This window comes from the organism of the source record quoted next, unplaced genomic scaffold (genome assembly GCF_019419815.1).
Source record: "Pyrus x bretschneideri cultivar Hongxiangsu unplaced genomic scaffold, Pyrus_bretschneideri_v1 Contig78, whole genome shotgun sequence".
NCBI lineage: Eukaryota > Viridiplantae > Streptophyta > Magnoliopsida > Rosales > Rosaceae > Pyrus > Pyrus x bretschneideri.
Window position 1 is genome coordinate 1,365,719 of NW_025999818.1, and position 12,042 is coordinate 1,377,760.

The 12,042-nt window shown below is 35.2% G+C and overlaps 1 pseudogene; it reads left to right on the forward strand.

The window, feature by feature from the left end:
* The first annotated feature begins 383 nt into the window (after positions 1 to 383).
* LOC125472960 lies at positions 384 to 9,125 on the forward strand (annotated as a pseudogene).
* Positions 9,126 to 12,042: the final 2,917 nt, after the last annotated feature.

Genomic DNA, 12,042 nt, shown 5'->3' on the forward strand with positions numbered 1-12,042 from the left:
GTCAAAAGGAGAGAGCGAATAAAAACATCTCCAAATAAGACGTTAACTTAAAAATTAAAAAAAAAAAGTTAATTTCAAAATATCAAATTTCAATTTAATGGTTGACTTAGCAATTTGACATATTGTTAATATTTTTCTCACCCGATATGCCAAAATTTATTGTTTCATTTATATTTTTTTTAAACAAAAGTAAAATAATTTGGATTGTTGTTGGTTTAAAAATAATAAAATAATACTTAAATATGTTGTGTTTAAGGTAACGCAAATAGAATGCCTTTAGAAATAGCAAAAATAAAATTTGAAGGCAACTTCAAATTTGACATCTCTTTGTCCATGTCTGCTTAGCCTTCCTTTTCATGTCATCTTTAACATCTCACTTGAAAATGAGTCCCACATTGATGGGAGGAGAGACTTTACATAGGCTTATAAGAGGTTAAGCTACTCCCATATAACCAATTGGTTTTACGATGGAACCTCAACTTTCTTCATGGTATCGTAGCGGATTGTCCCACGTGTGAAGCCAAACGGTCACATACGTCATCCCTATTGTGTTCTTCACATATTAAGCTCGAAAATTCACCACAATTGTATTTTTGACGTGGTCTAAGCTGTCATCCGAAAATGTCGCACCCTCTCTCTCTCTCTCTACACCGCCACCGCTCTCCTCCCATTCCCGCACTTCAACTCCCGCCATGTCCTCCGTCGCATTCCGCCACGCCGCCATTACTTCCCGCATTCTTCCTTTCTCCTCCGCCAGACTCTCCCTCTACCACTCCTCCTCCATCTCACTCAAGTCCCTCAGCTCCGCTCCCCTCATTTCCCACCTCTTCCTAAACCCCAAACTCCGCTCGTCCCCTCACGCGCTAACCCGAGCATACAGCCCGGCCACCGCGCCCAAATGCCTCGCCTCCGACCCGGAGCAGCTGAAGCTCGCCAGAGAGGACATCAAAGAGCTCCTCAAGATCACTTTTAGCCACCCGATTCTCGTATCTCCATAACCCAATTCGTACATTTTCGTTTTCTTCTGAAGGCATCGAGAAAAGTTGAGCTAAAGTGACGATCTTTTCTTCGTTTTGTACAGGTTCGGTTGGGGTGGCACGATGCTGGAACTTACAACAAGAAGATTGAGGAGTGGCCGCAAAGAGGTGGAGCCAATGGGAGCTTGAGGTTTGAGATTGAGCTCAAACATGCTGCCAATGCAGGTAATTAACAAACCCAATTTCTAATTGTTGTTAAATTATGCTTGTAATCTTTGTGCTGACCCGAGCGTAGTCAAGTTGGCTATCCAATTTCGAATCCTGCTTCATGTAGTTTAGTTTAGCTTAAATTAGATTATCGCTCGAATTTAGATGATAATGAGCTTACATTTCTCAAATTTAGGTCTTGTGAATGCATTGAAGCTCGTTCAACCGATAAAAGGCAAGTACCCTGGTGTCTCATACGCAGACTTGTTCCAAGTGGCCAGTGCTACTGCGGTGGAGGTGATTCTTATGTAAGAGTTTTCCATAAGGTGAGTGAGTAAGAACAATCTATCACTTAAAGATGTATATGTGGATATACAAATGAATGGACTGACATTGGTATTGGACTTAGTAATGTTTAAACCGGTATTGAACATTATGGAGGGAAAACCAAAGAACTCAATTTCGAAATAAGAGGCAGTTACAACCTCTTGGAAGTGGATAGAAACTGCTACCATGATAGGAGGAGCAGTTACAATCCTATAATTAAAAGACATGTCTTGGCCTCTCTTCTCAGTTTTAACCTGTTCAAAAAGCTTGTCCTATTGAGAGCAGAACTCTGTCGAAACTAAGAGAAGAGAAGGTCAGACTCTCCAGACATTAGTCATGCCTACATCTGCAGGTACGAACTGATATCATTCTGGGTAATTTCTGATTATATGTTCTGACTAGTAGAGCGTGGTTTAATGGCTTTATTGTTTTCGATAGTGCTCAATTATGGTTATGCTTATTATGCTTTCATGTGGTATCAGAGCCAGTCAATAATAGCCTTAAACTCGTTTACAGATCAAAACTGTATTGTTTGAATTCCGCTGCATTTGTTTTCAATAATTTTATGTGTTTAGGTTTATACCATGTGTTGTGAAACCAGATCCAAAAAGGAAATGTGGTGTACAACCTGAAAAATGAAAATTAATTATTTTAAGATTTGGCTCATTTTCCTTTTCGTGTAGTGGCAAATACATGCAAAAAAAAATATGAAGTCTGGTTTTCTTTCTTGCCCCTTGTTTGTTCTGTTTCTTTACAAAATCTTGACATACAGAAATGCTCATTCTCTATAACTTGAAAATGTATGAGACGTCTTTATGGAAATACTGTAGGATGGGGTTGTTATGAATTCATGCACATGACATCCTTCATGCTGAGAACTGAGAAGATTAAGCTCAAATTAACTCTCAAACTTTTTCGTCTTGTTAAAATTATCCTGATAATTGATCAATGAGTTCTGTCTAGTCGTCAGGATAATGATCCGGTTATTTGTTAAATTGAATAACATTGGAAACCCTAGTTTTGGGGTTTGTCTAATGGACTATTGTAGGAGTTATTTAACTATGGCTCAAACTACTGATTATGATTTTGCTCTGGATACTTCAAATGGATTCGAAAGTAATTCATTTATCTTTTGTTCCAAAGGAATCACTTATGAAAGTCAGAGTGTAGTTTATACACATAAACAAGTAGATCTGTTTCCAAAGAAATTTGTCTACTGGGTTCGTTATAAACTAATGTATAGTGAGTATGATTGACATGAAATTTCTGTGAAAACTTCTTGTCCAAAGGTGTTGTTTTTGCTTAAGTTCTTGGATTTTATATTTGGCTATGCAAGAAGTGTAAATTCATTAATATATAGACAGTTTCTTGCCTAAAGGTATGACTGGTTCTATAGCTTATGTGTGATAATGAAGTTATTTTTCTCTCAATTTTCACAAATCTATGGATTTACAGATCATATTTTCGTACGTATATGGACAGTTAGCTTGCCCAAAGGTGTTAACTGGTTATATAGCTTAAGTGTGAAATGATAATGGAGCTAGTAATTAGATTATCATGGGGGAGAATTACTAGTTGCATTTTGGCTAAGAAGTTTATGGTGAATATTGAAGAAAGTACAAGAGATCACATCCGGTTCATTTTGACTCCAAATCAGGTTCATGCTCTAATTTAAAGAAATATGTAAAAGCTTCTGTTAAGCCTAATGAGGTTGATTTGATTTGAGTTAATGTGATCATATCATTTGCTTTAAGGTTATATTAGTATTGAGAATGTGAGTTGAGATTATACATGAACTTTTCCCTACTGGTAGTTATGTTTATTATAGTGGTCAAGTACTTGTGAGACATATTTTCTGTGCCATATGGGTTTGCGACTCTTGAACTCCATATAGCTCAGTAGGCCTACTAATCCAATTATCCATAATATGTTACGAGCAATACCTATAATAGCTACTTTGGATTTTATACATGCATTATTGATTGAGTTTTTTGTCTTCGCTTGAAAATTCCTAATAAGTATGAATGGCATTCATGTCTATATGTGAAGGGATTTAATGGTTTTAATGATATAAAGTTATACTTATTTTTGCATGGTTAAAGAAGTTTGGCCATCACAAAGTTAAAGATTGCTTGGTTTGGCCAAATGCTTATTTTATCATCTTGTGAGAATAGTGAAGTTCAAGGTGTTGTTTTGCGACGACATTGGAGTTTTATACTAATGTAATCCTCATTTCTGCCAAATTTCCTTATTACAGTGATGATGATATATAAACTTTGAAATGTTGTCAAATAGAAGAAAATGAAGCACTTATGTTGAATGTCATGATTTCTTTTGGACCTTTTATTCAGATGACAATTTGCCTTTATTGTCTGATGTTTTGATATTGGTAAATTGTCATTTTGCCCATTTATATATACAATTTGCTGTATCATTGAGGATGCTTTGTTGCTTTGAAAATTGCAAGTACATTGGTTTATGACTCCCAACTTGTTCATGTCTTCGAAATCCTTAATATTATTTTTATTTATTATTAAATTGATTTGTTGATCATATCTTGTTGAAGGAATTTTATAATTGGGTCTTCTAGTTTGATATCTTAATTAACAAGGTAATGGGACATTGATTCAAATGTTATGTTTGATAAGTTGTTTGGATATCTATTCTAATATGGGTTTTTTAATCGTACCGCAATTCCAGTTCCATCTTGCTTCTCTTTTATAATGTTATCTCTATATTGCACATGACTCAATAAAAGAGTGACACAACTTAATGTGAAAACGAAAAGGAGAAATTGGTTATGTCACAAACTTTTCCTTGCATCACATCCTATTTTGATGCTACTTTTGATCGACTTCTCTACCTTCAACTTTTATGAAATTTTGTCATATTGTAGTACAGAATCGATTGTTTACATGGAATTTTATTTTATTTTTTTATTTTTTTGGATATCAAAATAGAATTATGATAAAATGTTAAACATGAGACTATGTTGCTGGAATGTTGCATATTTATGCATCATATCCTGTTTGTGATGTCATTTTGATAGACCCACATGACTCCTAAATTTACAAAAATTTAACATGTTATACATTAGGATGTGAACTCTAAATCTGGACACTTTAACGAGCATTAGATGAAAATTATTTTTGATGAATTATTTTTTTAATCACGGGTCTTTATTGCAGAATACTTTTAGTCTAGCCAAAAATTTGCTGCCCATCCCATTTGAGATTTGTGAAAGAGCATATTTTTATGTCTATTTCACACGTGTAAATTTTCATGCCGTTGAAGAATTGGATCGTAAATGAAATTGCAAACTAAGGACGGCTTGCTGCTATTGTGACTTCAAATTAGTGATTTATTCTGAAATATTGTTTTCACTAATTTGTACACATCGAAGGTACCAATTCTTAGAAGTAATAACTGAGTTCTGCTGCTCAAGCGCTAGCATAACTGAGTTCTGCCGCTCAAGCGCACTGATAATTAAAACTATACATGATCACAGTCCATTAAGTTTTAGGTGATATTGATTAAACTGTACGTGGATGGAAATAAGTAGTGGTTTATTTTGTTCAAACCAATGGTTTTGTTTGGCCATCAATTTTGTTTATGATAATTATTGTGTTTCAAGACAAAATTAACAAGTGGCATAAGTATACCAATTAATCGTGGTATGACTATATGTTAGTAACATGTGCTAGTGCATAATTCTATGTTGCCATAAATAGTGAGTGTTTGCCCATGTGGGAGAATTAATATATGTTCTGGACTTCACACTCATTAAAATTTTTTAGGCAATAAGCTGAACAATAGGTTGATCATCACGAATTTGGTATGGAAATATCATCACAAATTTGGTATGGAAATACTTCTCACACTCATTAAAAATTTTTAGGCAATAAGCTGAACAACAGGTTGATCATCACGAATTTGGTATGGAAATATCATCACAAATTTGGTATGGAAATACTTCTTGCTGGTTCAAAATTTCTTATTATTGAAGAGCTTGTAAATCACTCTCTTTAGTATCTTGACTAGTTAGTATACTTGATTAACTTGATGACTTACTAAGGAAAAAAAAAAAAGAAGGCATTCTCACTAGTAACTAGTCATTAAATATGTTGTGGCTTCATACTCATTAAATGTTAGTGAATGTTGTTGGTAAGTATGTTGTGGGCTTCATACTTATTTCAGTTGTAGAGATAAAACTTTATGTTAGTTTGCTTTTATATTCATAAAACAATTAGTTAAAGTCTTATGAATTTGTCAAATGTTTGATCAACAAACTAACTAGTCTGTTATGTATAATTTTTAGTTGCATGAATCATTTCTCTATAGTTGTCTCTTGTAGAGATAAAGTCAAAAAGTCAGTAAATTTTGTTGACCTCGCAAATTCTTTTGTTGTAAATCCCATAACAATGCTTTATCAATGGGAGTAAAAGGAATTTATTTCATTTTAAAAAGCATGTTTCGAGTATAGGACTGCAACCTTTTGTTGATTGGCCTTGAATGTGGGAGCAAGGTGTTCAAGTTTATGTTCTGAATATTCAATTGTTGTTTCGATTCAATCTGATATTATTCACTTGTAACCAAAACAAGGTGAAGTTTCTGATGAGTTGTCTCACTAATGGTGTTGATCTTTGCAAAGTAATGATATGAAGTATGTCGTTTAACTTCATGGGACCAAAAGACATATGGGAGCAATACTGGTACCATTGTGCTTCCATCTTAAACCCTCCAGTTTGCAACTTTATAATTGATGAGATTGGTTTTATGATTTTAGAGTACGAATGCAAAAAGCTTGTATCATGTGTTCTAAAGTTCAAACTAATGAATCATTATAGTTAGTTGAAAAGTCATGTTTTTCAAATGTTAGTCAGTGATCACCTTTATTTGTATGGAACATATTAGTGATTAGCTTGATCATACTCATGTGGGAGAATGTAAGAGTTTTCCATAAGGTGAGTGAGTAAGAACAATCTATCACTTAAAGATGTATATGTGGACATACAAATGAATGGACTGACATTGGTATTGGACTTAGTAATGTTTAAACCGGTATTGAACATTATGGAGGGAAAACCAAAGAACTCAATTTCGAAATAAGAGGCAGTTACAACCTCTTGGAAGTGGATAGAAACTGCTACCATGATAGGAGGAGCAGTTACAATCCTATAATTAAAAGACATGTCTTGGCCTCTCTTCTCAGTTTTAACCTATTCAAAAAGCTTGTCCTATTGAGAGCAGAACTCTGTCGAAACTAAGAGAAGAGAAGGTCAGACTCTCCAGACATTAATCATGCCTACATCTGCAGGTACAAACTGATATCATTCTGGGTAATTTCTGATTATATGTTCTGACTAGTAGAGCGTGGTTTAATGGCTTTATTGTTTTCGATAGTGCTCAATTATGGTTATGCTTTTTATGCTTTCATCTTAGTCTTCCTCTAACATTCGTATGAACAAAATTTGTACATTTGTACATTTGTAACAAATTCATTTAACTGATTGAGATCGTTTCGTTTTTCAGGAGGCAGGGGGCCCGAAGATTCCAATGAAGTATGGGAGAGTTGAGGTCTCAGAACCTGAGCAATGCCCAGAAGAAGGGAGGCTTCCTGGTTAGTAAACCATGCATATTTTTCTATAATGGTATTCAAGATAAACATGGAATTGGAATTATTTTGGTGAAGACCATATACGCTTTTGCTCTTCAATTTGCTCAATTCATTTTGAAATATTTGTCTCGGCTTGTTTAGATGCTGGCCCTCCTTCGCCTGCTGATCATCTACATCAGGTTTTCTACCGAATGGGGTTGAATGACAAGGTGACTTTTAAGTGATGTAAACTTGGTTTCTGGACATAACAATGTGCATGTGATGGTTACTAATGAACCTGTTCGATATGTAGGAAATAGTTGCATTGTCTGGGGCACACACTCTCGGAAGGTCCAGACCTGATTGCAGTGGTTGGGGCAAGCCAGAGACAAAGTACACGGTATTGACTCAGAATCTCGTATTCACTTAAACCACACTTAACAGAAAAGAATTTGCCACTGTCAAGTGGCTTATTTAAGATATTTTCCGTTCCATCTATCACTCGAGGTTTTGAGATTTAACAACCAGAACATGAGCTTACTGAGTTGATTAAGGTTAATGTCAAATATGATATCTTTAGCCATGTGGTTATTTAGTAGTGGCGGCTCGCACCTACAAGCCTACGATAAATATTATTAAGGAGAAGAAGAATAATTTCACCACAATAGCTAGAAAGTTAACTAGCATTATTTTCATGGCAGAAAGACGGACCAGGGGCACCAGGAGGACAATCGTGGACAGCACAATGGTTGAAGTTTGATAATTCCTGCTTCAAGGTATTCAAATAGTATCCCCTTATTTGGGTGTGAATTCTCACACTCCAATAGGAGGCTGGTGGGAGTTGGTACAAGGTTTTCCTTTACTCACGGCAGGTTTTCTCTACAGGATATCAAGGAAAAGAGGGATGAAGATCTACTGGTGTTGCCAACTGATGCAGCTATTTTTGAAGATCCAGCATTCAAGGTAAAACAAAGCAAAATTGAGAGTGATGATGTCCGATGTGTATCCTTTGTTACATCGAAATTTGCAGGTATATGCTGAGAAATATACTGAAGACCAAGAAGCCTTCTTCAAGGATTGTGCTGAAGCTCATGCTAAAGTCAGCAACCTGGGGGCCAAATTTGACCCTCCAGAGGTTTGCTAACTTTCAATGTTTCCTATGTTGATTCTGTTATGGATTAGCAATCCCCCGTGAATAATGCATGTTAATGCTTACTGTATGAAAACTTTATTCCTGCCTCGATTTTCGTGAAAGGGTCCTCCGGTGTTGTTTTGCCTATTAACCTTGAGACTGATTATTACATATGATGATCAGGGTATCGTGATCGATGATGGTCCTTTGCAGCCTATACCAGAAAAGTTTGTGGCAGCAAAATACTCGTCTGGCAAGGTTGTAAACGCGGAACTCCCCCACCTCTTAATCAATAATCTTTTGATCAATAATTAACAAATCCCTTGCATCTGTGAGGATTGATGACAACTCTGGGGGGAACTTTTTCCGTACAAAATTTTCATGTTCTTTATTCGTACGGTTTTCTGCAGAAGTAAAAAGCAAGTATCAAGCTTTCTTGGGCTATCTGCTTTAACAATACAAGATGAAGCTATTTTCAATACTCAAGTGTAATAGTCGGGATTCTTAAATGAAGAGGAAAGGAATAAATTCAATAGTATAACCTCTGTGACTGTGAGTTGCAGGGAGAGCTGTCAGATAATATGAAGCAGAAATTCGGGCGGAGTATCAAGCAGTTGGTGGAAGCCCAGATAAGCCTCTACAGTCTAACTATTTCCATGATTTCATCAGTACTTGCACACATTGTTTAACATGATTTCCAGTCTTCTCAGTACTTGCACACATTGTTTAACATCAGAGTAAGTTAAGTTTTTGAGAATCGCACATTACTGAAAGCTCTTTTTTTTTTTTTTTTTGAACAAATTATTGAAAACTTATGTTCTGGTAACGTTGCAAGGTGATGTTCGAGCTCATACATTTAAATAGCGAAAAAATTGCGTTAGAGCAACCAGGCTTTCACCTATGAGGAGACATTTCTGGATCTATCACTCTGGCAGTATTTCATATCAATATTCCACTGCCATATGCGTCAATGGTTTGGGATACCGTCCACATTGACATCTGGTTTAGGCAAGTCATTTGTTCGTAGGGTTTTAAACGACGTTAGAATATCAGTTATTCCTATCTATTATTTCCAGGTTGACCATTTACCTTGATAGAAATTTGAGGGTTTTAAACGATGTTGGAATTAAACAAGGGTGTGTCGGGGGAGAAAAATATGGTTATGGAGAGAAACTCTCTTGCAACCAATATGTTGTCCTAGTGGCACTAGCAATGAAGCCAGTGAGGTTGGAGTAGATGCCAAATTTTAAATACGACGATGAGGGTACCAATGTCTTTTTACGGTCGAATTAGTGATAGTTGTACCAGTAAACGTAATATAATCCTAACATCTGTTAATTATAATGTATGTGGACGAGTTTTAGTCTAATAATATCACACTAATAATCTGTAAATCATGGTCAGGAGAAAATGCATAAATTTACTCTGCAAGATGCGTTTGTCGATGACGGCAGAGATTTTCTTGATAGACAATTTGACACGTTATGTTATTAGATTATATCGATCTCCGTTCTTAGGCAAATGAATTTGATTCGGTTTTGTAATTCAGCTTCAGGGACTAACAACGCAGCATGCCAAAACAAGACTGACTCGATAGGATTTTGTTTTCCCAAGTATGACTTAGTTTCTGTGAAACATGTGATCCTAATTTCATGACAATTTGCCTATCCAGCGTTCGCACCACATCAATTTCTGTGAAGCTTGTTACGAGTGGGATGCTATCTCAGTAGCACATTCTTGTTCTACTTTTTTTTTTTTTTTTTCTATAATAGTGCACGATGATTATAATTGTTTATTTTTAGTTCACGCTTTAAAAATCAACTCTGCATAAAACAACAAAACTAAAATATATGAACAATTCAGTTAATGTCATCAAAATTTTAGGGTTGATTGAATAACATACATTAAATAGCCAAACGATTTCGTATTTGATTAATTTTTTGTAGAATAATTGTCAAATGGTGACCTTAAAGATAACAATCTGAGTTATCATAGAACATTACATAATGAAAAGGGTGACCTTGCTAACATTCATTCTTCTTGTAAAAAGCCTTGGATACAGTACGGAACCACTATGGAGTCATTAGTTGTCTTTAACCTATCAACTTCAAAAATCCCATGTATATTTGTTTATGTATTGTATTGAACCCTATAAACAACTAAGGCAAACTAAATTACAATGTCATTCTCCTACTTCTTTTATTTTCTTCTATCATATTGTCTTCCTTTTCTCTTTTCTTGTGTGCAACTCTATTGTGCGCATCATTTGCTTGATTAAATACTTTAGTTGAAAAATCTTGATAATTTTCAACATTACTCTACAATATCATGCATTCATCATCGACAAGTCTCTACAAATAATAATAGTTTTTGACATATATAGAATAAACTTTTAGTATATGTTGATAGCAATCGTTAGGTGCTTATAAAGTGTTTAACGAATGACCCAATAAAATTTTTTTGGCTGATATTACAACTCCATTATTTGAAAATTCTGACTACATCATTGCTTGAACATGCTGCTTGGTCAAAGCACGGAGCAAATGACCAGAAGGCATGGGACTTTCCCCTTAGAATAAAAGTAAAGAAATAAAGAGATGATCATAAGTAGCTGAGCTCTGCAGCCTGCACTCCCCCAATTTGGTGGCACACAGGGTTTTAGCGCAATGATTGTTCTCAATGGAGGGAGATAGCCTATCGAGTATTGACTACTGAGTGCCGTTATAAAGCCTAACTAGCCATGGGCCTATATGGCAAAAGTTGCTTTCCCTTTTCCATATGGAGCCAAGTGAAAGGGAGCATTGAATAATCAAAACTACATATGTTAGTGTGAAAGCAAACTCTTATAATTTTAATTTATTAAATGTCCAACTACATATATCATTTTCTGTCACTTGTTTCAATATTTCTAGCATGAATTATATGACCGTTTGATCGCTAGCACATTCAAACGTTCGTTCTCTCATTCTATTTTTTGAGTTGATCTATACTAGAATCTTTGCACTTCCTTGGGCATCTTCAATGTGCTTCACAAATGAGCACCTACGTTAAAATTTAGGGAGAAGTTAGAAAACATCAATTCCAAACATGTTTCATATTATGCTCTTAAGATTATGAACGCAATTTCAATTTGACTAAGTAAACGAAAAGGACCCAAATGTATAACATCGAGGATGGACCCAAATGTATACTCATATGTTTTTTTTTTCTTGTAAATGATATTTGCAGGACTCACATTTTCTCATATGTTAAATTTGACATATAAAAATTCATATGTCAATCCACATAGGTTTGACATACGATTGGAACTTATTCCTACCTTCAACTTTAATTGCATTGCATTGCATTCCACTTATGATTTGATATCTCATGTGAAGATGGTATGAGATGGGATCATAGGAGTAGGATTTGGATCCCATCCGGATCCTCTTTATGAGCAATGGTAGAGCCACTTGAGGACCAAGAGACGTCCCAACCTACCCTAGAATTTTTCATTTTGTAGTTTCTGTTTGTGCGCTTTTAGTTGGATACTCTGCATTCTTCAACTTATGTATGTTTGCTTCCGGCTAGCTTTATTGTGTTTCATAGACAAAAAAAAAAAAAAAAAAAAAGGTTTTACAATAGTATTGCTATGAAACCAAAGACATATATCAACTAGTCTTCCTTAGTTAGTTCACTATTTTGCATGATAGGGTGTTATTTTATAGTGAAACCACGCATATATGGAATAGAGAAAGAATTTATCTTGAAAGATAATTTTCATAGCTGGAGTTTTAAGCCATGATTATTAATTTTTGTTCAAC